Source organism: Rhamphochromis longiceps, linkage group LG7 (assembly GCF_057381845.1).
Source record: "Rhamphochromis longiceps isolate RC_006_pf linkage group LG7, R_longiceps_female_GT1.1, whole genome shotgun sequence".
NCBI classification, from domain to species: Eukaryota; Metazoa; Chordata; class Actinopteri; order Cichliformes; family Cichlidae; genus Rhamphochromis; species Rhamphochromis longiceps.
Window position 1 is genome coordinate 35,596,964 of NC_140563.1, and position 25,460 is coordinate 35,622,423.

General features: G+C 39.9%; 1 protein-coding gene across 2 annotated transcripts in view; it reads left to right on the plus strand.

Annotated features, from left to right (window-relative positions):
- Window positions 1-25,460, plus strand: part of whrna (whirlin a) — a 245,154-nt gene that overhangs the window by 3,522 nt on the left and 216,172 nt on the right. The gene's annotated exons all lie outside the window — the stretch shown is intronic.

Sequence of the window (25,460 nt, forward strand, 5' to 3'; positions counted from 1 at the left end):
TTTATGCCTCTTTTCCTTCCCCATGGTTGCTTTAGGGCAAGTTTTGGGCTTTACGGGGTCAAGGTCCCTGACACATAATATTTAACCTCCTTTTGTTTATGGGCCCTCTGTTATCGCCTCTTCATTCCTGGTGTATTCTGTATCGTTTCTTATTGTAGCTTTGTTCATTTGATCTGCCCATAAGGGAGACACATAGGACATATACTTTCATAACCTTTTAGTGCGTTGAAGTGAAGCATTCATTGTCCTATTTTTGTCTTAATAATACATTCTCTTAAATCTGCTGACTACAGTCTTTCACAAAACTGCAGGAGACTGTGACTGTGCCTCATTTATGCATTGGCTGGAATACTAATGGCATGTCTTAGTTTTTTTTATTTTTTTTTTATTTCTCAATCATTTCAAGTTGTCTCTTATCTGTGGAAAAAATGCCGTTCATCATTGCTATTGTAAATAAAGAAGTGGAGCATTCTCATCCCTTAATTCCCGTCATCAGAATTCAGCTGCTCCATATTGATGATAGCATGTCTATACCTGTGACTGCTACTAGTTACCACTGCTGCATGCCCTAGTGCTGTTATTAGCTGCAAAGTGCAGGCATCCAGCCAGCAGGAGAGGAGCCTTGTCTAAGATAAAGTCCCCCTGGAGGTCATTAATGCTTGAGTTCAGTTATTTTTATGCCTTCTCAGTTTGGACTAAATTTTATTAAAGGCTTTTAGAACTGTAATCAATTTAACCTTTTAAACTCCAGGCCCACTTGAAAGTCCATCAATACAAACTCATGTTGTGCAACCAAACATTGTAAAATATAGTTTATATTCAGGTCAAGATGCTGGGCGACATTGTTTTTAATCTTGTGCTGCATCACTTCTTGTTTGTACACCCTAAAGCTTAATTTGTAATTTTAGGGATGCACCTTGAGGGGTGTGGGTGTGTGTGTGTGTGTGTGCGCGCGCGCGTGTTCTTGTTTTGATGTCATCTATCCTCCTTTTCAACAAGAGAAACAAATACATTCTCATTATCAACAGTTTTAAAGTCTTTTATCCTTCCATCACAATGTTTTTGAACATTTATTTGGCACAAAATTGATGGGAAACAAAAGATAAACATCAAACACTGCCATCGGAAAATGCCATCCTCCTAACCAATGGCAGTCATCAATAAGAGGGGAATTTTTAGATGTGGCTTCTGCTTATTTGGTGAAGTCCCAAGAGATCATGCACAGCAGGGCCCTTTTTCTGTATGATAAATAGATTCTGTGGATGACCTGGAAGCCATTTGACCTGTGTTTATGTCTGTGAGCACAGTCAGTGGCAAAGCAGATTTTTGGCCACCAATAACAAATCAATATCAGTTTAAGTGCACCCTATATTTGGAACATTGTTACCGGTTTACCTGTTGCCCGACAGCTCTTCCTGCTGAGGAAGTGAAGCAGTTACACTCTACCAAGCTCCACTGATAAAAGCAGTGATTTTACCCCTTAAAACACAGGAGTTGTTTGTCTACCACTTCTCAGTGTTATAATACATTAATTCAGAACTTGAACACACAAAGTGGATGAACAAGGAGCTGGTCCTGTTTTCTGTGAGGTAAAAATGACTGCTTTTGTCAGTTTTGTCTGGTGGTTTTAAAAGAGAATTTCTTTCTGAATGTGTTGTTTCTCCAAATCAAGAACTTTGTTGACTGTTGCCACATATCCACTTGCAGCATTAAAATAAGCTATGCAGTTTCTGGAGAAATTGCTGTGGGACTGTTGTTGTTACAGGATTTTGGTCTGTGGCTTGCTGCTAAAAATTTGGTGGTAAATAGGTTTTTATTCTCAAAATGGCGATATTTCTGAGCATCATGCTAATGTTCTAAAATGGCCTATGGGGTTTTATTTAGAAAATTTCAGTGTTAAATTATATTGATCTTCAATAAGTATTTAGAGGGTTTCATCTTTGAAAAAAGTGAGTGTCAATTAAATTCCTTTATTATTCTTATAAACTCTGGATTTTTATTTTGAATATCAGAGATATATCTGACACTGGTGGGTTTTTGTTGTTGTTTTTTTTAACAGTTAACTGTTAAGGCCTTTATTTGAAAAATCTCCCATCGTTAGAGCACCTTGATGACATACAATAAATAGTATAGTATATAAGTAAGAGTGGAAATGATCCAACTTTTAATTTGGAAATTCTTTGTTTCTTCTTCTTTCTTTCTTTTTTTTTTTTTTTAAAAGCATATTGTTCTTCTAAGAAACAGGTGACTTTTATGTTCAAACTTGTTGATGCTATCTACTGCTGGAGCGGTGCTGTGTCTCCAGTTTATGTCATTATATTACACAAATTATATTATTTATTTAAAAAAACCAGATAAATCTCAGAACTCTGGTCTCTGCTTTGATAACTGGCTCTCTTGAGTTAGTATTTCTGTACGAGTTGAAGCCTGGTCTCAGGATTTTCTACAACAATCAAAGCTGATATGTTTGCCTGATACATCGTTGCATCTCTAAATAGTTTTCTCATTAGACTCCTTAAACAACAAACCAAAGCACATCTAATAAACTTTTCTGATGATTAACTGACTGAATCTCTGTGTTTATAGTCCTTTCAAAATCCAACAGCCACGTCTGTGAAGCTCAGTGAATCTAAGCTTCTGTCATTTGTGACAGATGAAATTTCACCACTGAATAAGCAGCTGTCTGGACGCTCTTGATGAATCCAGCTGTGACAGCAATTCATTTCAGCAGTTTTAATTTATGTTTTTAACGCCAAACCAAATGTTATTAAGGTGGAAATTGTTGCAGCCCTAAATTCTAATCTTCAAGTCCAGAAATAGTTTTCTGCCACATTTACTAAGTGGTTCGAGCTGAGCGATCTCATTAGCTCTGTTTTCAGCAGGAACAGGCAGCTGTTTTTCCACGGAAGATGCTTTGATTGTCCTCCACACCGCAAAAACATCTTTAAAACATGTTGATGTTAATCCCAAAGGCAACCTCTGGCTCTATGAACAGTTACCAAGAGCAATCCCCTCATTTGTAACCCTCCTGGTGACATCATACGAACTCATTAACTTGTAATCACTTGGGATACATCTGATAATTGCTTGTTTTTAAGTTTTGTACTGCAACTATATCCTCTTTAAGATCACATTAATGCGGTAAAGATGCCATTGCACTGAGCTCTCTGAATTAAATTCGGAGCGAAGCATAATAAATGCAAAGTGGGTTAAACATCTGCAGACTCTTCACAGCAGGCAGTCCGGTGCCGTCTGCATGTTGGCACTGCTGAGCTAGACCAACCTCCGTCACAACCCTGGATTTAGCTCAGAGCTATGAATCAATTAATAGTATAACGAGATTTCTATCTGCCTCCCACCATCTAATCGACACACTGACCATTAGCAGTCTGTGGAGCTGCTCCGGGCCACTCGGCTCCCGTTCCTCTAACTTGTGGCCAAGTGTTTGCATGTCAATGTCCCTGGCAGCAGACTATGTGTCAACCCAGTGAATTTAGACAGCGGCCAAGTTTTCATCTCTTATTGAATCCCCTCACTCTCTGGTCCCTTTGCAGGATGGTGATAAAAAAGTAACTGTTCCAAACACAGGAGAGGCACACAGTATTTCTTCAGCTCACTGTAGGCTGAGGGAGACGGGTAAACATATCGAAAAGCAAACTCATCTCTTATCTTTTGTGTTCTTTGCTGGCTCTCTGTTTGTTCTTTGTGCTGCTACATCACCGCTCCTCTTTTGTTTCTTCCTCAAATCCTCCTCAGACTTGAAACCAATTAAATTAACAAAATCAGAGAGCCTGTGGCTAATGGTGAGACAAGACTTGCCTGCCTTATTGTTAACGTCTCTGGCCAGGAAAGCAAAATGGATGTCCTTATCCCTATCCTGTCACATCTTCTGACTACCTGGCACGCGGCAGAGACGATGATTAATGAAAAGCTAGTGCTGGGTAGATGCATACTTGGTTGCCAACCCTGGCATTGACTCTGGAGACTGAGGCCAAGGCAGGCTTTTAGGAAGAGGAGCGAGTCGGAAAGAAATTCAGCTGTAAGTTCTTGACACGGGAAATGGGAAACGGCAATCTACTGCTTTCAGAGGCCATCTCCGAACACGGGTTTGCTAAAGTGTAGTGGATTAAGCCTGTGGAGAACTATACAGGAGGGAAAGGACGGTGTGAATGAGTAATGTGCTGATGATAAAATTAGACACAGAGGCTTATTTAAAGCCAAGCCTGTTGTTGTGGCAGGATTATTGATGCTATTTGTGGGTCTGAGATGGCAGTAAAGGAAAGAACATGCAACAATCTGGATAAGCAAATGAGCAATAGATTTACTTCAGTGAAAATCAAGACTTCCACATATTTGCTAATGAATTAAACAGAGTTGCACAGAATGATCTTTAATGATGGGTTTTAACTGCATGACACGTTTGCTAAGAAACAGCTTTTGGCTCATCGAAAAGAGATGGACCGAAATGATCATTTGTAGCTGTGTTTATTGTTATTAGTAAATATGTGTATATCTGCTTAGGTTTCTAACAAGTACAAATCATTCTTTAGCTGGTAGTTGCTCTGCTTTCTTCACCATCTGAAAAAATGACACTGACTCACAGACCATCTGATTCGGTGCGCACGTTTAAACACAGGATCCAAAAAGGCCACTCCATTGATTTATTGGCTGCCATTAACAACAGTTAGGTGGATGAATGGTTGGATGATTATTTTTTTTCTATACCTGAAATGAAATGGAAAACAAAAAGTAAATACAATTATAGACTAAATTAAAATGGCAGTGGTAACATTTTTTTTTTTTTTTTTTTTAATGATTTGAATCAACCAGTCCACATGTTCAGGTTCAGTCATTAATGCATCCATCATGCAGGTCTTTTAATTGCCTTTAGGGTAATAAACACTACAACTGAATGTAAGTAAAGTTTATTATCTGGAACAGACTGGGAAGTTTTCAAGGGCGTACCCTCTCTCTGGCTCTGTGACAACTGGGGGAGCAGCCCACCTACCAGCAGCATTGAACTGGATAATTAATGAATGGGCCATGGCCCCCTGGTGGGGTGTGAAGGTACTGGAACCTGAACTCATCTTGTATCTTATCAATAGAGGGAACTGAAAAAAGAGCAGTAGCTGTCAATGAAAGATGTTACAGGAGAATTAGCAAAGTTCTGTACATAAAATCTAAAAGCAAGGTAAAATGTAAAAGCAAATAAAATTAATGAGTTAAAAACCTAAAAATTGCTCAAATGAAGTAGAACAGCCTAATAAAAATAAAGTACAATGAAAAGTCAAAATAAGATTGAAATGATAAAAAAGAAGGTAGGGGCGATCGTGGCTCAAGAGTTGGGAATTCGCCTTGTAATCGGAGGGTTGCCAGTTTGAGCCCCGGCTCCGACAGTCTCGGTCGTTGTGTCCTTGGGCAAGACACTTCACCCGTTGCCTACTGATGGTGGTCAGAGGGCCCGGTGGCGCCAGTGTCCGGCAGCCTCGCCTCTGTCAGTGCACCCCAGGGTGGCTGTGGCTACAATGTAGCTTGCCATCACCAGTGTGTGAATGTGTGTGTGAATGGGTGGATGACTGGATGTGTAAAGCGCTTTGGGGTCCTTAGGGACTAGTAAAGTGCTATATAAATACAGGCCATTTACCATTTACAATTTAATAAAAAAGAAGCTCAATAAATAAAATAATTGAATAAAGCTGTGTGTGTGTGTGTGTGTGTGTGTGTGTGGACAGGAATTAATTACAATTCAAATTAAAGAACTAATAAAAGAGGAAAAAAATATGACCAATAATACAAAAACATTACACAAAAGTACAGTGCATTCTTACAAATGAGAAATGACTTGACTGAATAAAAGCTGCAGCTCTCTGAGGGTTTGTTCCAGATCTGGAGAGGGAGCATAGAGATAGAAATTAGAGCCGTTTCAAAGGACCGGAGGGCACTGGATGGTTTATAACATAGCAGCCGGTCAGAAATGTTTTTTAACCGTTTCTTTCTTTTTTTTGCCTCGTAGTTTGACAATCAGGAGCCTGCATGAAGATCTGAGAACTGCCGCATTATGAGCCATTTTCACAGTCTCAGCGAGCACTCGAGAAGCGACGTTCTGAATTAGCTGCAGCTGTCTGATCATCTCTTTAAAGAAGCCTGTAAATGCTCATTACAATAGTCAAGTTGACTTAAGATGGACAAGCTTTTTGAAGTCATGCTGAGACACAAGTAATTTAATCCTTAACAATTCAAGGACTGAAGGCTGACTGCAAAGTGGAGACTAGACATTCAAACAATCATGAAACATCTGTACGCAGTAAATTAAAAATCAATAAATAAATGCTTCGCCAGAGGTTGTTTGGTTTCCCCGATGTATAAAACCTGGCAAGCCTCCTGGCACTTAACAGCGTACACTATGTTACTCTTCGTGCCGGACAACTGGATCCTTGGGGTGGACAAATTTTTGGCAGAGCTTGTTTTTGGGATGTGAACGCCAAAGCAGGGCACTTAACTTGTAACTGAACACTATGACATACATATAATACTTATATATTAGTCTGGATATGACAATAAATATTAATCTTTTTTTTCCGACAAGGAGGAAATATGAGATGAAAGCGCCCACTGATGTCTTCAGCACAGAGACAGACCAGGGACTGAATCATCTGCCAAGCTGCCAAGAATCCCTGCTCAGAGTTTCACTACGAGGGCGGAAAAAAAGCAGAAAAATGATAAGAGAGAAAATAATCCTGACCCAGCCTGACAGGAAAAAAGTGGGAGTATGTGACGGATAGACCAGTTGTGCACGTGTTCCCAACAACGACACAGCGAAAAGAGTTTGTTTAAAAAGTCTTTCACCACCACTGTTTGCAGTTCAGAACTCTGAACGTAGGTTGTTAAGCTGGTTAAGAGCTGTCTGGAATAAACAAGTTTGAGTGCCTTTAGGCTTGGCCTCTGGCCTTGTGTTTACATACTTGTGTTCCTTCATTTCGAATCACACTGACAGCAGATTTGCCTACTGCATCGGCAGAGTTCAGAGTGCATCTTGATGCCTTAAGGCATCCTAAAGGTCCACATTTGTGCTGTTTACTAAAGAGCAGAGGCCACAAATGTTGAGCTCACAGCTAAGGAAAGAAAAATTCCTCCTCTTTCCTTATTCCCAGCTGAACTGCAGCTAACATAGTCATGAGCAAGATAATTAACATCTAAAGGATTAAGTGACCCAGAGTTAAAGAATTCATTGCTGTATGTTGCTGAAAATGATTAATGAAAATGATGAAAGCATGCATACCTAACGAGCCTTTCAGGATGCACAAAACTCTAAAACCAAACCAGTTTACAAGTTGTTTTTGGCCTTTTTCTGCATACATGTTTCCATTATTACAGACTTTAAAAGTCTATTGCCTTACATAAGCACTTCGCTGGGCCGTTGGACAGCATTTTCTTTCACAAGAGGCTCATTTACTGGTGAAAATGCACACTCCTACAAGTAATTCATATTTACAATATACAACTCTGTGTACTTGATATGATTTGTATGAAAGGTGCACTATTAAATGGTCTGTATGAATGCAGTAGCCTGTAGACAATGCCACATCTGTTTCATGTCTTACTGAACTTTTCATGGTGAAGCGAGGGGAACTTTAGCTGTAAAGATTTTTCTGGTTATGTAAGTAATCATTTAAAAAGAAAACTTGACCCATAACGCTTTAGCCAGAGCTTTTATTATTTTTAGATTGTTATTAACACTGGCAATATTCATGAGAATTGATTTTTTTTTTCTCTGCTGCAAAGACAACTAAAAAAAAACATTGGCAAGAAAGTAAAGCTAAGTCTTTTTCAGTATGAATTAGTTACTGGGACAGGAGAAGTGAGAAACGTTTGCATTTCATTTATCTCAAAGTTTTTCCAGTAAGAGTACAGTGTATGAGCCATTTATATTCCTTAAATACTACATGCACAAGTGAAGTTTGAGATTTTGGGGGCTATTTTCGGCTTCCATGACACAAAAATGGCCAAAATAATTTGGGCAAATTGGTCCACCTTAACTGAGATAATGCATCACTTGCATATTTATAGAGTGATTTTCACAAACTGTTAATACAAAACATACGTTTTATAAGTAAACAACTGTGAAAGTTTCATGGTGATATCTGTTAATTAAGTATTTTAACCAGTGAATAAATGTTATAAATAAATAAAAATGTAGGAAAGTTTTACAATTCGTATTTTTAGAGGATGGTTTCTTAATTTTTTTTTTTCTCAAAATGTTCACTTCAGTAGTGCTTACATACACCAAACCTACAAGTTTTGATTTGATTTGTTTTCATGCTTAAGATTTTTAGAGTTTGTTTATGTAGTTTTATTTGAAGAACATTTTGACTCCCAAAGGGGGAAAAAAACTTTAATGTGCAAAAAAACCCCAACAACCCTGAAACAAGCAATTTTGAACTCAGATTGTCTTGGTATTCAAATTTCTCTTGTGGGAATTATGCAAATGATTGCATAATTCAATAGCTAAATGCCTCATTAACTTGAATATAATGTTTCTAATAACTTATAAATATGTTTTTAATGTAAGTACCAAATATGTATTAATTTATTGACTGTAGGAAAGACACTGTGGGGAAACGGTCGGTAAATGAACATGAATGTCAAATATTTTGCATTTTGACAGCTTTCAGCCAGTGTCTGATTCAGTCTGTTATACTGTTGGGGCCCCAGTTAAAAAATCATTTTCATGTGAATGCAATACAGTCCTGTGATTGCTTGAAACTTTTATATTTAATGCAAGTTTTACTTTGAAATGGTTTTCTGCACTTGTGTTGATTTGATGGTTCTGTGACAAAATCAAGAAACAGATTTTGATTTATACTTGTAAGGATTATTTTATTTGGGCAGCAGCTGCCTGTAATTTAAGGGAGGAGATTGAAGGGTTGCGCTGGCTGGAACACTGTGATTTACCCAACGAGCAGGTGTCTCTTTGAAAACTGCCCTTGCGGGTACCCTTGAGCAAGACACTTAGCACCTAACTGCTCCACTGGCCAACAGTTATTTGGCCACCATCTTGTACTGGCTGGCTTCCAGTTGTGACCGTGTGTGTGGCTGTACAAGTGTGAAATGAGTCATGACTTAAGTTTGGAGGATCAGCGCTTCTCCTCCTCCTTATTATTCTTACATTTGACAGCTTGAACTCTCTGCCTCAAGGACAAAGGTACCCCTGCAACGATCCCCTGATGCTGGTCTTTGCCTTTTCCGTCATATCGTCTGCAAGTTTGGACGAAAACCACTCTAAACCTGACGTTATCCTGAGAGAAATGCCTGCTTTTCTTTTTGTTTTCATCCCAGGGTGTGAAATATTGCTGTTCTGTCAGATGATGTCACACACTGGTTGTGGCATCAATGTTGGACCTCGAGAGATTAATGGCCTTCTTTTAAAATGCTAATACACAAAGTGCTTAAAGTTCTCAGACCACCTGTCACAAAAACATGAAAACTATTTTAGAAATCTGTCAAAAAACTTCTTTAAAACTAAAAATCACGTTGCTGTTTATCAGGCAAATAACAGAATTAATTCACATTTTTATTTGAGGCAGCACACTGGACTTCTCAGAGGAGTCAGAAGTGAATCAAACATAACATGTGACGGACTAGAGTTCAGTTTCTGTTTTGAGCTTTGTTTTGCTTAGTTTTCATTCACTGATTTATTTTTATATTTTACTTGCTTTTTACTTTTGCTTCTGGTAGGCTAAGTGGAAACCTTTGGGGTTGAAAATGAAGCCAATGTGAAATGCTAAAAGCTGCAGTTCTTTTAGGAGTCTATGGCTTCCATGTTAAAATGCCAAACTTTGCAGCATTAAAAGACACATTCACAGCCTGTTACACAAAGTAAATAAAACTAAAAGGTTGTTTCCTCCTATGTAAATTAGCTGTGGCTTTGTGGATCGTAAATAAATAAAAACGTCGGTGGTTTGATTCCCTGGCTACTCCAGTCAGGGGCAATAAAAGTAGAATTGCCCCCGATGTATCCGTGTGAGTGTAATTTAGTGAATACGGCTTGTAGTAAAAAGGTGCTTTCAGTGCGAGATTAAGATAAGATAAGATAAGATAACCTTTATTAGTCCCACACGTGGGAAATTTGTTTTGTCACAGCAGGAAGTGGACAGTGCAAAAGTTATGAGGCAAAAATTAGAATACAATAAGAATAAATACAGTACACAACTGTACAGAATAGAATAAAATAAAATACTATATACAGTAGAATAAAATAAAATAAATATACAATAAGATAAAAATAGAATACGAATGCTATATACAACTGAGTAAAAATACGATGCCAGAAAGGATTATTGCACTTAGTATTATTGCACATGTGTGGATGTGTGTGCTTGATCAGTTAAAGTCTTTGTTGTGGAGTCTGACAGCAGTGGGGAGGAAAGACCTGCGAAATCTCTCCGTCCCACACCGTGGGTGCCGCAGTCTCCCACTGAAGGAGCTGCTCAGTGCTGTCACAGTCTGCTGCATGGGGTGGGAGATGTTGTCCATCAGGGATGACAGCTTAGCCGCCATTCTCCTGTCACTCACCACCTCCACTGGGTCCAGAGGGCATCCTAGAACAGAGCTGGCCCTTCGGATCACCCTGTTCAGTCTCTTCCTGTCCCCAGCAGAGATGCTGCCGCCCCAGCAGACCACACCATAAAAGATAGCAGAAGCCACCACAGAGTCATAGAAGGTCTTCAGGAGTGGGCCCTCCACTCCAAACGACCTGAGTCTCCGCAGCAGGTACAGCCTGCTCTGCCCTTTCCTGTAGAGGGCGTCTGAGTTATGAGTCCAGTCCAGTCTATTGTTCAGATGAACACCAAGGTACCTGTAGCTGTCCACAGCCTCAATGTCCATACCTTGGATGTTCAGTGGTTGCAGTGGAGAATGCTTGTGCCTGCGGAAGTCTACCACCAGTTCCTTGGTTTTACTGGCGTTGATCTGGAGGTAGTTCAGCTGGCACCAGTCCACAAAGTCTTGGGTCAGACCTCTGTACTCCTTGTCGTCCCCATCAGTGATGAGGCCGACTATTGCAGAGTCATCAGAGAACTTCTGCAGGAAGCACTGGGTGGAATTGTGGGAGAAGTCTGCAGTGTAGATGGTGAAGAGGAACGGAGCCAGAACCGTTCCCTGTGGGGCCCCCGTACTGCAGACGACCCTGTCCGACACACAGCCCTGAGTCCTCACATACTGTGGTCGGTCGGTGAGGTAGTCCAGGATCCAGGTAGTGAGGTGATGGTCCACTCCAGAGTTCACCAGCTTGTCCTTTAGAACCGAGGGAAGAATAGTGTTGAAGGCACTGGAGAAATCAAAGAACATGATTCTCACAGTGCTTCCAGCGGTCTCCAGGTGAGCGAGGGAACGATGTAGGAGGTGAATGACGGCATCATCCGCTCCAATGCCAGGCTGGTAGGCAAACTGAAGTGGGTCCAGTGATGAGCTTATTAGGCGCCGAAGCTGAGCCAGGACCAACCGCTCCAGGGTCTTCATCAGGTGGGATGTCAGAGCCACCGGCCTGTAGCTGTTGAGGTCCTTGGGGCGTGAAGTCTTTGGCACTGGTACAACACAGGAGGTTTTCCAGAGCTGTGGGACTCTTCCCAACCTCAGGCTCAGGTTGGAGAGGTGCTCCATCACCCCACACAGTTGGTCCGCGCAGGACCTGACGACCCTCGAGCTGATGCCATCTGGACCCGCTGCCTTCTTGCCATTAATCCTCCTCAGTTCCCTCCTAACCTGGGTGGTTGAGAGAGACAGGCTGGAGCCTTGTGTTGAGTGTGTATTGGATGCTGTTGTTGGGGGTGGGGGGGAGTGAGCAGGGTGAATAGAGGAGGTGTGAAGTGTCTGAGGTGGAACAGCAGCAGTGGGGGTGGGTGAGTCTGCAGCCGATGTTGCAGACTGCCTCATGGCTGAGTCAAATCTGTTGAAGAAATGATTCAGTTCATTTGCCCACCTCACATCCCTCCCAGGCAGAGAGTTAGAATCAGAGGTTCTTTTTTTCACTTAATCGTTTGGCTAATATTAAATGGCTCACTGTGTGATGATCTAAAATGTTTCTGCATTTTGATGAGTAAAATTCTAGCATTTTATTAGCCTGCACTAATTAGCAGGTGTGATTCAAAAACCAATGTGGTATCAGCCAAAAAGCTAGCATTAAGGCTTCAAATTACAGAGTCCAGTAGGTGATGGTGGCTACACTCATGTGTTATACAGTCTGCCATGGTTTGGTTTGATTTAGGCACTGAAAGGTATCTGGTTGGGATAAAACAAGTCCCTTCACATCATTAATGGCATTTTGCGAACTGACACCAAATGTGACAAAAAAAAAAGTATCTTACATCATTATGTGATGAGCTTGGAGTTGCTATAGATACCGGTCTCGCTACTTCCTAAACCCAAAGCAAACCAGAGGACACCTTGTGTGAATATTGGAGACACTAGATGCTTTGATAAATGTACAGCATGCCCGGGAATGAGATTAGGAGGTCTTCAGACTACGGCTGCCTCGCAGAATGCTGGAAGCGTTCCCACAGTTTTCTCCAAACATTTACTCAACCCGCAGTGAATTAATATTATCACAGTGCAAACTCTTTAATTTTCACTGACCAACAGATGTTCACTTTGGCAGCTACAACTGAGCAAATCAGAAATCTCTACATTTTTTTTCCTCCTAGAAAAGAATAGAAAAAAGTATTTTTGTTCAGCTCAGGTTGGTGGTAAGCAGCTGCTCACAAGTCAAAGCACAAAACTCTTGATTAAGTGTTGCTTTGCTGCTCTGGCTGCTGAAGGAGAAAGAGAAAATTGATAGAAAAGAAGCTAATGAATGAATGGAACACTTAATGACTATTTTTTTGCGATGAAATGTAACACAGGAACACAGTTTGCTCCAAAGAAAAACAGCCGATTGATCTTTTTATATGATTTTCGTCCAACTCTGGCCATATTGTGGCATTTATATCATGATATATCACGGCTGGTTTTAATCACATTGTCCTTCCCTTCCAGCAAATGCAATACCTGAAGGTTTATTGTAGCTCCTCTGTTCAATTTGTCTCCATAATTATACTGTAAAATATTTATAAATTGCTTTAATTAAGTGGGCGGGGACCAGTTCTGACTGGCTTTGTGTTGTGGCATGCTAAACCAATGAATATTGAAATGTTTACTGGCTTAGGAGGCTCGATGGTGAAGACTGAGTGGGAGATTAAGGAAACACACTCATACTGTGATCCAAGTTTCTGCAGGACATAATGTTCCATGCTGAATTATATGTTGACTATTAAGCTATGGTGTGCTTGTTGATATTTTGTTCAGCTTTTTACATTGTTATTCCTAATTGTAGCATTTTTGTCACTCATGTTCATGTACATGGAAATAAAAACTCACAGCAACTTTAACCTCCAGCTTTCTAGAAGTGTCTCGTCTCTCTCCCCTTCTTTGGTATCAACTATTTGGGGCAATTGTGGCTCAAGAGTTGGCAGTTCGTCTTGGTCTCGGTCGTTGTGTCCTTGGGCAAGACACTTCACCCGTTGCCTACTGGTGGTGGTCAGAGGGCCCGGTGGCGCCAGTGTCTGGCAGCCTCGCCTCTGTCAGTGCGCCCCAGGGTGGCTGTGGCTACAATGTAGCTTGCCACCGCCAGTGTGTGAATGTGTGTGTGAATGTGTGAATGACTGAATGTAGTGTAAAGCGCTTTGGGGTCCTTAGGGACTAAGTAAAGCGCTATACAAATACAGGCCATTTACCATTTACCATTCTGTCCATCTTAATAAAGGCATTTTCATTCTCCTCTAGTTGGTCCACCTGGTGTCCCATAGACAGACTTCCTGCCAAAGTGACTCTATTGTAATGGTCTAATTGCTTTACAATGGAGCCACCAAATGCTCCAATTCACAGTGAAGGTGTCCCCAATCCATCACCTGGAGTCCACAGCGCTAAATCACCGGAAGTAGCCATTAATATCCGGTCAATGAGCTGAATCCTGCCATTTCTAGAGACTTCTGTCTGCAGGTAGGAAGTGGCTCATTCTATTAGGCCTCAGGGTGCTCTGAGTTTAACAGAAATCAGATTTTTTTTGAGTGAGATTGAGTGAAACTACCACGGTCACTCGTCATGTGAAAATTGCAGTTTTTGAATTCATTTTGTACACAAATGGTACACAGAATTGGGTTTATACACTCAAATGCTTCTGTTACTAATAACGCAATCGTGAAGACAACAATAGTCTTCTATTTTTTATTGAAACTGGTGATGCATTCAAACAGAAGCCGAGGCCTGGAGGAATATGAATATTTTTGTGTCTGTGTGTTGTGTTGCAGTCTTTGTTGGTCTGGGAGCTACAGTGCTAAAGTCTTGAATCACCATCCATTTCTTCATGTTGTGCCAGACATTCTTGTAATGTTTTAAATTGGTCTTCAGCTGTTGTACCTTAGTCCATTTGAAGGTCTTCAAAGTTTTTCTTTGGACACTGGCTGCTTTTTCAATCATTTTCAGTCCGGTCCTTGTACCTGATGATTTTCAGAGGCAATATTTTTCTTATTTTAAGTCACCATGAGCATAAAAACCCACCTAAATAAACCAGTGTTGTCTACAACTGACAAATTAACAAAGACAAAAACTTAAATTGTATCATTATTCACTTTGTTACTAGCAGTCTGTTGCAAAATCACATAATTTATTTAGTTGAATCTTTAAAAATTGCCAAAGAAAACATTTTAAAAGGCATAAAGTAGTATTGTTGCATCAATGAGGTGATTCTCAAAGACCTATTGGCCACTAGGTACTAGCTGGTTGACATATCTTGACATAATCCGCAGTGAGTACTTCTAATTTTGAGAAAACTGGATAGAAAAGGCCAGGTTACAAAAGAACTGGACTGAAAACCAGTGACAACAGGTCTGATCGAGAGATGGATTTTTGGCTCTTATTGTCTTCAATATATATGGAGGAGGTCAGGAGAGAGGTCCAATAGCGAGTGTCTACAGACATCCATGAAAAAGCCTTGAGGCTCCGTCATGTTTTGAGACTACATTTTTGCCAGTGGTCTTGGGAATTTTGTGAAAATAGATGGAATTATGAATGCAGAAAAGGGAGAGGAAGTCGTAGGTAACTGAGAAACTCCGGAAATATCTCATTTCATAATCTGTTCACATATTGATCTAAAAGCAGATTTAATTCATGAAATATAATACATAATGCATATTTAAAATTAGAAAGTAAGAAAAACGCATGGATTAAAGATAAAGGTGAACTCCTTCATTCAAATGCAAGTTACAGTGTAGGCTGTAACTTGCATTTGAGATTGTAGATTACAGGTAATGCCGCGTGCGTGCACTTGCCCTAACCTTAGGTGGGATTGAATTGAGCTTGTTGGGCATTTCTCTCTGAGGCTGCATGTCAGCCATTGTAGGTGTCATGAGGCTGCAGGATTTCTGCATGAATATCAATGAGGATTTGCGAGGTTCTATTGTTACTTTTTTTTTGTCTGTTGCTCTCTGACACATTATCAGGAGCTGGGGACAGGGAAAGGAGAGATGTGTCTGTAGCTGCAACGCACACACAAAAGCCCAGGTGATTATTATCCCGCTCAGAGAGTCAATTAGAGAGAGATACAGAGACCTTTCTGGAGTGACAGATGCATTATTAAAGGAAATAAATTTGCTTGCATTTCCCCCTTTTTTTGGTATGTCCCACAGGGCCTCTAAATCATTAATAAGGCTGACTTTTAAATCAGTTTATTGTAATTGGCTGCTTTTATTTTATCTATTATCTGTGATTTGATCATTTCCACAGCTGATTCAAACCAGTGCGTATCTAAAAGTTTTTAAACGCATCATCTTTCCGATGTCAGCACAGGCAATGTGGGAATACTCCATATGGGAATATGTGTAATTCACACTAAGACATATTGCCATGAGTTGCCAACGATAACAATGACATCATGATACAGCAATTCTACAGTACTTGATCTAGGATACATTATGATAAATTAACCAGTGAGGTTCCTCTTCTTCATCACAGTCTCATTTAACTTCCCTTCAGTTTACTGTCATCGATTTGATAGCACCAGCACAATCTGCTGAGTCAAATTGGTGGGAGAATATTTTAGATTACATGCATGTAATAATACAAATGTTACTATTATTTATTTGCAATTTTTATTGAGAACTTTAATAATCCTATGGTCAAACACTAGATGGAAGCACATCATGACAACATTGCATCATTTGCAAAAATCTGCATAATCTTTAGTTGCACCTATGAAAAAAATAAGTCTGACGGGCATAAAAGTAAACTTGGCACAAAAAGAAAGGAAATTTGTTTGGTCAATAATTTCTTTGTAACGAGGCTTCTTGTCAAAAAATCTTATTCCATTATGAAGCCTGTTTAATTCCTCTTCAGTGGTGCCACATTTGTGTCAACCAGTGTGGTTGTGTTGGTCACTCTGGCACAGACAGCACACCCAGCCTGGTCCCACAAGTGTTCAACGGGGTTGAGGTCATGACTGCAGACAGGCAATTCCATCCTCTCCACTTCCAAACTCTGTAGGTGAACCCTGCTCTGTGGGGGCAAGCGGTGTCATCCTGGAGAATGGAGTTTGTTCGCAGACAAGATTAATAGAATCAAATATAATAATGACTTAGCCATCTTATGATTTTATAGTTAGTACCTTGGTTATTTTGGCTCACTGTGTAATTAACTAGATTGACCTACTGGTGTCTTTTAAGATGATAACAGGTGGAAGAGTAGATCATCTACCAGTCTGAAAGTTGTGGATCAATCCCTGCTTTCTCCAGTCCACATGTCGACCTGTCCTTGGGCAAAATATTGAACTCTGAGTTGCCCCAATGCATCCATCGGTGTCTGAGTGTGTGTGAAAGCACTTAGGCGTAGACAAAAGTGCTATATGATTGATATTTTATTGCAGGCTTTAATTTCTTGTATCCACATTACATTTGGATAGAAGAGTGTTTTTAACAGATGGCTTTTGTATTTCATGGGTGATTGCTCGCTTTCATCAGTGGCGCTGGCAACACCTGGGCACAGTGTGCCAGTGTTCTGTAAAGGCCCTCAGAGCTCTGTTGCCTGGCTCTCCTGCATGAGACACCTTACTTGGAATTTGGTTTGGATTTTGCACCAAATAACATTCTCTACACCACTTTTCCACTCATGCACTCACCCACTCCACTGATTGTAATGACTACACACACTATGGTTGGTTGAAGTTCTTTCCTTGTTTTTGTCATTTAAAATAGTCTTTTGTCCTGATTCATGTAATTAGTCCGAGTGATGCTACGACTGCAGATATGCATTGATGTAATTTTGTCTTTAGTCCAATAAAATAAACACCTTATTACTATCCAAACCTCAAGTGTCTGGACTTGGCTGTTTTTATGCCATTGTTTACATTTTCTTTTTATTTTATTTTAGATTTCTTATTGATATTTAGAACTGATAACATTGTGAGGTCACATAGGGATGCACCAATCCAACTTTTCCCAGTTCCAGTATGATACAGATACCCTGGTTTTGTGTATCTGCCAATGCAATATAATATGCCAGTATAATAATTTCCCATTAAATACCAATTTTAAATAAAAAAAAACAAAAAACAAACATTGATAAGTATATTTAATATGTTGTGCAAAACACCACCACTACCAAAAAAATTCTCCGCCATTATATAAAAGGACCAGGTGAACTCTTTGCAGAAGCAATGCTCTTCCCTTTGTAACAAAAATCTGTCTGAACGTTTTCTGTTAGCTTCCTGCTAACAGTATGTTAGTGCAGAACTGCTGGTGTGTTGCACAGTAGCTCCACAACAACACAGCCGAGAGAATGGATTGGCCCATAGAATGACTTGGATACCTGATGGAGCTTTTCTGTTCCCATTCCTACTCAGCTGGAGTAAGATGGTGTGGGTAACTCTGGTGATCATGTAACAACGATATAAAGAGAAATATAGCACCGGTGAATTTAGTATGCTCTCAGCACGGTTACATATTATTGTTGCCTCAGTCAATGTTAGGAGCTGCTTTTTCTGTTGTTGCAATTGAGCGCTGGTTTCCTCTGTGGTTTGTAAGTTCTGTAGTGGACACTCTCTCGCTTTCTCTCTTGCTCTCACTCACACACAAACACACACTGGCAAATTTTCCGGCACTGCCTGATGCAAGCAGCCATTCAGTGATTGCTCTACTGGAGGAGGACGAAGAAGAATTTAATAGAGTTACGTAAGCACAAGAGAGACGATTTAAATAATCTCTTCCTGAGAAAAGGACTTCCTGGGAGGTTGTGGAGTCCTCTGATGTGTGAATTATCAGGACTGGGGTGGAGTAAAAACACTGGGAGTCTTCAAAGGAGAGCGGCTGGGTTGTATAAGCCACATGGGCTTTCTGATCGACTTTTTTTTTTTTTTTTTTACCTAGGGTTAATCACTCACATATTCAAAGCGAGACCACCAGCATAAACCTAAATCCTCTTTTGTGTGTTTGTCATGTTACATTATTTCCTTCAAGACACACACAGTGAGAGCGAGCATGGAGTTGGTTAAGTGGCCCAGATGTTTCTTTTATGTTTGTGATAACCACAGAGGAGCCCTGCTGGTCATCTATTGCTTTCTCTCCCATCTCCTACACACACTCAGAGTCCTGCATACTCCAAACCATCTTCTGTCCACCACTCTTACAAAAGAGGCAAAGAAAAAAATAGGAGTTGAAATTCTGGAAATAGGTGTAAAGGACACGATGAGATTCAGCTCAAGCTCTGTTGTGGTGTGTTGCAAATTTTATTATTTTTATTATTTGTTAAGGTGATTGGCAACTGAGCCGTGTGTGTGTGTGTGTGTGTGTGTGTGTGTGTGTGTGTGTGTGATAAAGCTCTTGGTTGAGTCATCAGCAATGAAGATGAGATGTATTAGAAGATATATAGTTCTTTGCTTAAGGATCTAAGCCTGTCTACATAAAGTATTTGAGAGATTTTAACTGTGACTGATGCAAAATGCATTTCACTGAGAGGAGCTTAAATTTCAGTTTCTGCTAAAAAAAAAAATCTTAAACCTAAACATCTTAAAGAAACTTGTCTAAATTGGTTTTGCTTTGGACTCTTGTCTAGTTTTGAAAGAATTAGGCTTGTTTTCTTTTCAGAGGGGCCCAGAGAGTTGGGCTTCTTGTTTGCAGTGGGCAGGCTGACCGATGAGATCAGGCAGGAGTCTTTGTGGATTATGATATTCGTAGATGAAATTATGATCTGCAGGGCGCAAGCGGAGGTAAGCATAGGAGAGAAAAGCAATGAAAGTTGCTAGAAATTAGACAAAATACATGCATTTGAAAGAGAGGGACACAGGTGCAAAGATAAAGATTTAAGGTAGTGAGGATGGATGGGCTTAAATATGTGAGGCAAACCATCCAAAGAAACAGACAGTGCACAAGACAAAAGGATAGCAGCAGGAGTGAAAGGGATGGTTTACAAGATGTTATGGAGACCTGCTATGATGTCAAAAACAGAGGCTGAGCTGGAGGTGGCAGAGTTGAGGATGCTAAGATTATTATTGTGAGTAACCACAATGGACAAGATTAGAAATGAGTATATCAGCGATATGGCTCAGATTGAACCGTTTGGAGGCAAAGCAAAGCTGAGCTGGTTTGGACATGTGCAGAGTGGGTATACTGGACAGAGGATGCTGAATATGGAGGTGTCAGGCAGAACGAAAAGAAAAGAAGATTCACAGATGCAGTGAAGGAGAATATGCAGAGACTTGTGGGACAGAGTGAGATGGATGCAGATGCAGTGTCTATTTGTGCGACTGTCTTCTATAAAGAACAGAAGTTGTCTTATGGGTGTCAGAGTATGTAGAGAAAAACAAGTAAGTCCTTAACAGGCTGTTTGTTCTGCTTTTTGATTAGATGTGATTCCACTTTCTGTTGCTGCTGTTTTTAAACAATATCCACGTATGACTTCTTTTGATTAGTGTTTCCACCGCAGAGATGTGAAGTGCAGCTTCAAAAGAATCTATTCTGACTCATTCTTACAAACTCTGTGGCTAGAATTATTATTCTTCACCTGGTTCCCGGTCATACGTGCAGTTATATCTGTTAAAATTCTGTCTGCCCTCCTGCAGAAGGTTAGCTGTGCATTGTTAACTTGTCTTATATTAGTTTTAAATCACATAAGAAATGTGACAAGGTCGTGTGGTTAACAGAGGTTCCCTGCCAATATGCTCCACAGCTTTCCCGATGGCCAGTAATATAATAAATGTCCAATGTTAGTTTGTACTAACGGTTCTCTAATAAACCATAAAATTACATTCTCATGACATGATCTATACTTTAAGAACTAGCGACAGTGTTTCCTGCTGTGAAACGTCCAAATTTAATGCATGCATTCTTGTGCTTCCTCACATTTTAATGTTTTGACATCTGTACCAAATACCGTATAAACAGACTTACAGCAGAAAACAATCACATCATGCATGGACCCAAGTGTAAGCTCTATAAAATGGATGTTTAACACACGAGCGAGCTCTGCTGTGAAACGGGGAACAACTGTTATGTTTTCCTCAACGTGAAATATGAAATAATTGGACCATCAACATGTGATTCAACATCTTTTCAGTCAGCACAGTGAAGGTTTCACAGTTCTGCTGTCTACTGACCATAATCAGAAGTATTTACACACAGGACTCTGTAAATTGCACTCTCTGTAGAGTCTTCACAGAGGTACAGTAGACCACAGGAAGACATTTTTGATGCCTCGTCCTCGTATATTTGCAGGAATGCTTTATGAAAAGCAAGTGAGCATCTTTAATTTCACATGCTTTTCATTGCTTAAATGTAAATTCTCTTGAGACTTGCATGGAAATTTATGCATATTTTATACATAAAAAAGAGTATTATATAGGGTGGTTAATGGAAACAGGATGTCTGAAAAGTCACTCTCCTCCTCCTTGTTTTTATTTTTTATTTTCAGCAGACACAGCATTGACATAAGGCTGCAGCCTGCCTTTATGTAATTGGATTTCATGTAAATTAAAGAGAGTTAAAAGTTATGTAACATTAACTTCCTTTTCAGGTAGTTATTCATCCAAAGTCCACATCTATTTCTCAATTTGAAGCTATAGTCGCGGAGGCTAATCTCTGTCTGAACTGCCATGCCGAGACAATTACCCGGAGATAAGATGATGACTGCAGGGTATTTGGAAGATTGAAGTCTGAAGGACAATATGGGTGGCATCACATGATGGGCTTTAATTCTCCCCTGATATTCCCAGGGTCAAACTAAGCAGCTGTGGTCATGATAAATGCTGATTCGGCTTAGATTATGACTGCTGACAAGGTGGCCTGTTTAAAGACTTAAATCCAGCTGCGGATGGATAATTGTCTCCATGCTGAGGAAATATGAGCATTTCAGCTTTGTATTAACTGATTATAGTGATGGATGAAGGTAAAAAAAAAGTGAATCAAGGGAGATGAGAAGGAGGGGAGGAAGCTGACGCGACATCAGGTGATTGAGCTGGACATTTCATCTGTCCACAGCTGTGGTGTGTTTTCCAATTCACACTTATCACCAGTGTCCTCCTCAGCCATGTGCCCTCTGCTGATTTGATCCCTTTGATCCCTAAAGAGGGCAGAATTAAGTGACAGGGAGAAAACAGGTCAGATTTCCTAACTTTTTATTATCTGAATTGAAAGGACAAAGTATTTATGATTGTCTCATTTTCTCAAATCTCAAAAGTTTATATCATCGCAACATTTCAAGTAAATTTGCAATGATGATATTTTCAGGATATAGAAAAAAAATGCTATCTGCGATTACATCTTTCAGGAGCCGGCATGTATTGTATTTATTATTCTCTCCTATTTCCTTTCTGATAAAGCTTACAGTTAGGTCTAGATCAGGTTACCCTGAAGCATTTTTCAGTTATGCTGCTGTACCAGAAGTTTTTTTTCTATAATTTTAGACATCTACTTTTTACATTAGAGCTCAAAGAGTTGTGCTGACTGATTCTTTCATTTCTTATGACCTACTACAGTAGTAGTAGTTCTTCCTGTAAAAGGGAAGTTTTTGTCCTTCCCACCATCCCCTAGTGTTTACCCACATGAGGCTGTCTGATTGTCATTTTCTTCCTGTATAAAGTGGCCTGAGGAGGCTGTTTTTGGGGATATATAAATAAAGCTGAATTTAACAGAAATTTGTATTTACGCAAACAAAATGAAATGAATTTTCAATCTCTCCTCAATGAGCTCCTGTCAATGCTGACAGACTACTTACTTTGAAGTGTGAGTGTATGGGTTCCATCAGCATCACAGTGCTGATACAGCATTTTGTAGAGTGACACAGCATAAGTAGCTTAGCTTTGTGGCAACACTGCATACGCTTTAGTTTACACGTAGTTAAACTAACTTGTAACTTTTCAGTAGATGCGTAATATTGTCACAAAACAAAATTGAAGTTTATTTTCTACTTGGGATATTGTGTCCTTGGTTGAGCTTTTTAACCTGTTGCTTAAATCTTTCTTATTTCACTGTGAAACTACATTAGATATCAGTCTATCCATTAATGGTCTCCCTGTCACATGGAGTGCAACTAGCAAAAGCTCCAGCAATGCCTAATTGACTCATTTGTTTATTTTTGGATGTACGCAACAGTGTGGGTTTTTTGTTGTTGTTGTTGTTGTTGTTGTTTGTTTTTTGCTGTTTGTTTGTTTTTTGTTTTTTTTTTTTACCTCAAGTTGTGAAATAATTTTGTTGTTTCAACCATTAGCTTGAACAGTTTTCTTTCATATTTTGCAGCCCACTATGCTTTGTTGGAGGTCTTACCTCTTCCAGTCAGCTAGTTTGTTTTTTTTTTTTAAACTAAATCATCAGAGGTTGACATGCTGATAGGTTTGGGCTTGCGTCGTCGTTGTGTACCAGTGAACATAAACACATGCTGCTAGATCATTGATAATGTCAGTTGACACTTTATTTTTAATCACATAAAGAATTGTACTGATATTATTGTGAATGGTACGATGATGCCACAGCCGTGCTCTTAATGGGATATGAAAAGAGAAGCTTTATCATCTTTGTTTCATTGCAGTATGTAAGCTTCTAATTTTCATTAATCATTATTTACTTTTTTATCCAGTGAGAACTCTGCTGCAGTTCTTATTTTATTAAATTAAATACTTGTTCCTGCTGTGCAGCATGCGTGCATTTTGTAAGATTACCTTGCATAACAGTCGATTACACTATTGGATTTAATGAGATTAGAATAGCTAATACAGAACTGCAGCGCAAAGACTATAACTGTTTTTGTTTTTCATAGCACTTTTTTTTTCTCATCACTGTATTAAAGAGATTTGGGCAGATACTCAGCAGCTCATTTCCCTTTTCTCCTGAAACAGGAAAAACACTCGTTAAAAACCTTCTGAATATTTGTCTGTAGTCTTGTGAACATTGTTTTAACAGAAGGCCAAAGCCTTTTTTCATATACCAATGAGAAGAAAAAGAGTTTAACCTGATTAATTACAGGCTGGCTTTTAGCTGAATGTCATCCATCTAAATGCTAACATGTTGGGACGTATGCATCTCCTATTTCCAGAAGCTGCATCCTCCCATCTGAACTGTTGATTTACAAAATGATGGCAGAATATTGGCGACTATTGCTGAAAAGACCCTACACCTTCAAAGAGCTGAGAAAACATGACTCAAAAAGATTAGATAGCCGCTGAACGAGACAAATGTATGAAGTAGTCGTCACTATTACCCGTATCACTCGTTCAAATTAAATTCAATGCTGCATGTAAATGCCAGGCCATATTAAATCTTATCTCATGTAAACAGTTGGTCTCAAATCTACAGTCGGAAGGACTTCAGTCTGAATGAAGAAAAATGTGTGCGTGTAACCGCAGCGCCACTGTTCCCAGCAGGCAAGACAAACCTATAGAGATCAAAGAGTGTTCCTGACTACACTACTTCTCTTTTGCTGAAGCCAGAAAGCTTGTTGTATCTACCTTTAGTCATTTCATACAGAATAACACGGTGTGTGTGTGTGTGTGTGTGTGTGTGTGTGTGTGTGTGTGTGTGTGTGTGTGTGTGTGTGTGTGTCAGCCTAACATGGCAAGGAGCCCAGGTTGTAATGCAGGCCTTACCCTCAGCTTGTCACCCCATTAACCTCAAGTGTGTGTGAGTGCTGTCAAGCTTAGTCAGCAAGGTGGAATGCACTCGGACCTCCGCAGATGTGTGTTTTTGCTGATTTTGTACTGTAAGTGTGCGTGTGTCTGTGTGTTTATGTGCATACATGAGAAGAGAGGAGGGGAGTCAAGTTCAGGTTCAGGACAGGTCAAGTGTTGGGGAGATGTAACAGTCTCTGTGGTGCCTCTGTCTGTACCGGGTGAGTACTCTTCTACTTTATTACCTTCCCTCTCCAAGCCCAAGGCTATCAGCACCCACAGAGTTATTACACCTTATCCAGGCAAGCGCACATATGACATTACACTTAGAATACACTCTCACCACAGGCAATACACAGTGTTGTGAAACAGCACCCTTGTGCAGAGTCCCCAAGATCTGAATTTCTGGTCCTCCTTGTCACGTCTCAGTGGGACATTTTCTCATTTGGGTCTTATGCATTCAGTCAGAGCGTTATGAAAGCAGCTGGATATCTGCTTTGCCTGTGGTTTTAATACATCAATTCTTGATATTGTGCTTTGACCTCCGCCGTCTGCCATTAGTGCTTGCTTGTCTGGAGAGCCCATCACACCATAAGAGGCCAGGGCCTCCTGTCAGCTCTCGTTCTCTGTATGAGCAGGAGAAGAGGTTTCATGGGAGCAATTGCTCTCAGAGGCTCTGATAATAGCTCAGTGGACCTCTGATCACTGGCTCCCTCAGTGGAGCAATTACACTATTCACCACCTATTATACCCTTTCTGACTTGTATAAATGGTGGTCTTACACATACATTTGGGCACCCACGTTGATGTTTGCCCTCACACACACTGAAAGCTGGTCCAATCAAAATGTTATCCAAAACACAGGTCATCTTCTTCTCTTTCAGTTACTCCTCCTTACAACTTTCAGGATTCATCCAGATAAACTGTTATTCATAGTCTGAAACCAAGAAACAAAGTACCCGTTTATGCCTTTGACAGCAGTGATACAAAGAAATGTTTTGCTGCTGCCTTGCACTAAATACATCAGAATGAAGTATACTAACAATAATTGTAGTGATTAATTGTTAAATAACTTAGAACTAGTTTGTTCTTTGAAACACTTCTAAGTGTTTTGTAGGATGACGTCTGTACCAATAATACAAAGTGTGAAATGAAATAGCACCTAATAAAGGATAGGAAAGATTACCCCTGCTACACATGAAGTATTGTTCAATAATCACTGTGCAAACTTAAAATGCTGCAAAGTCACTTAAAGAATGTAACTTCACCTTAATAATTAGTTTTTTCT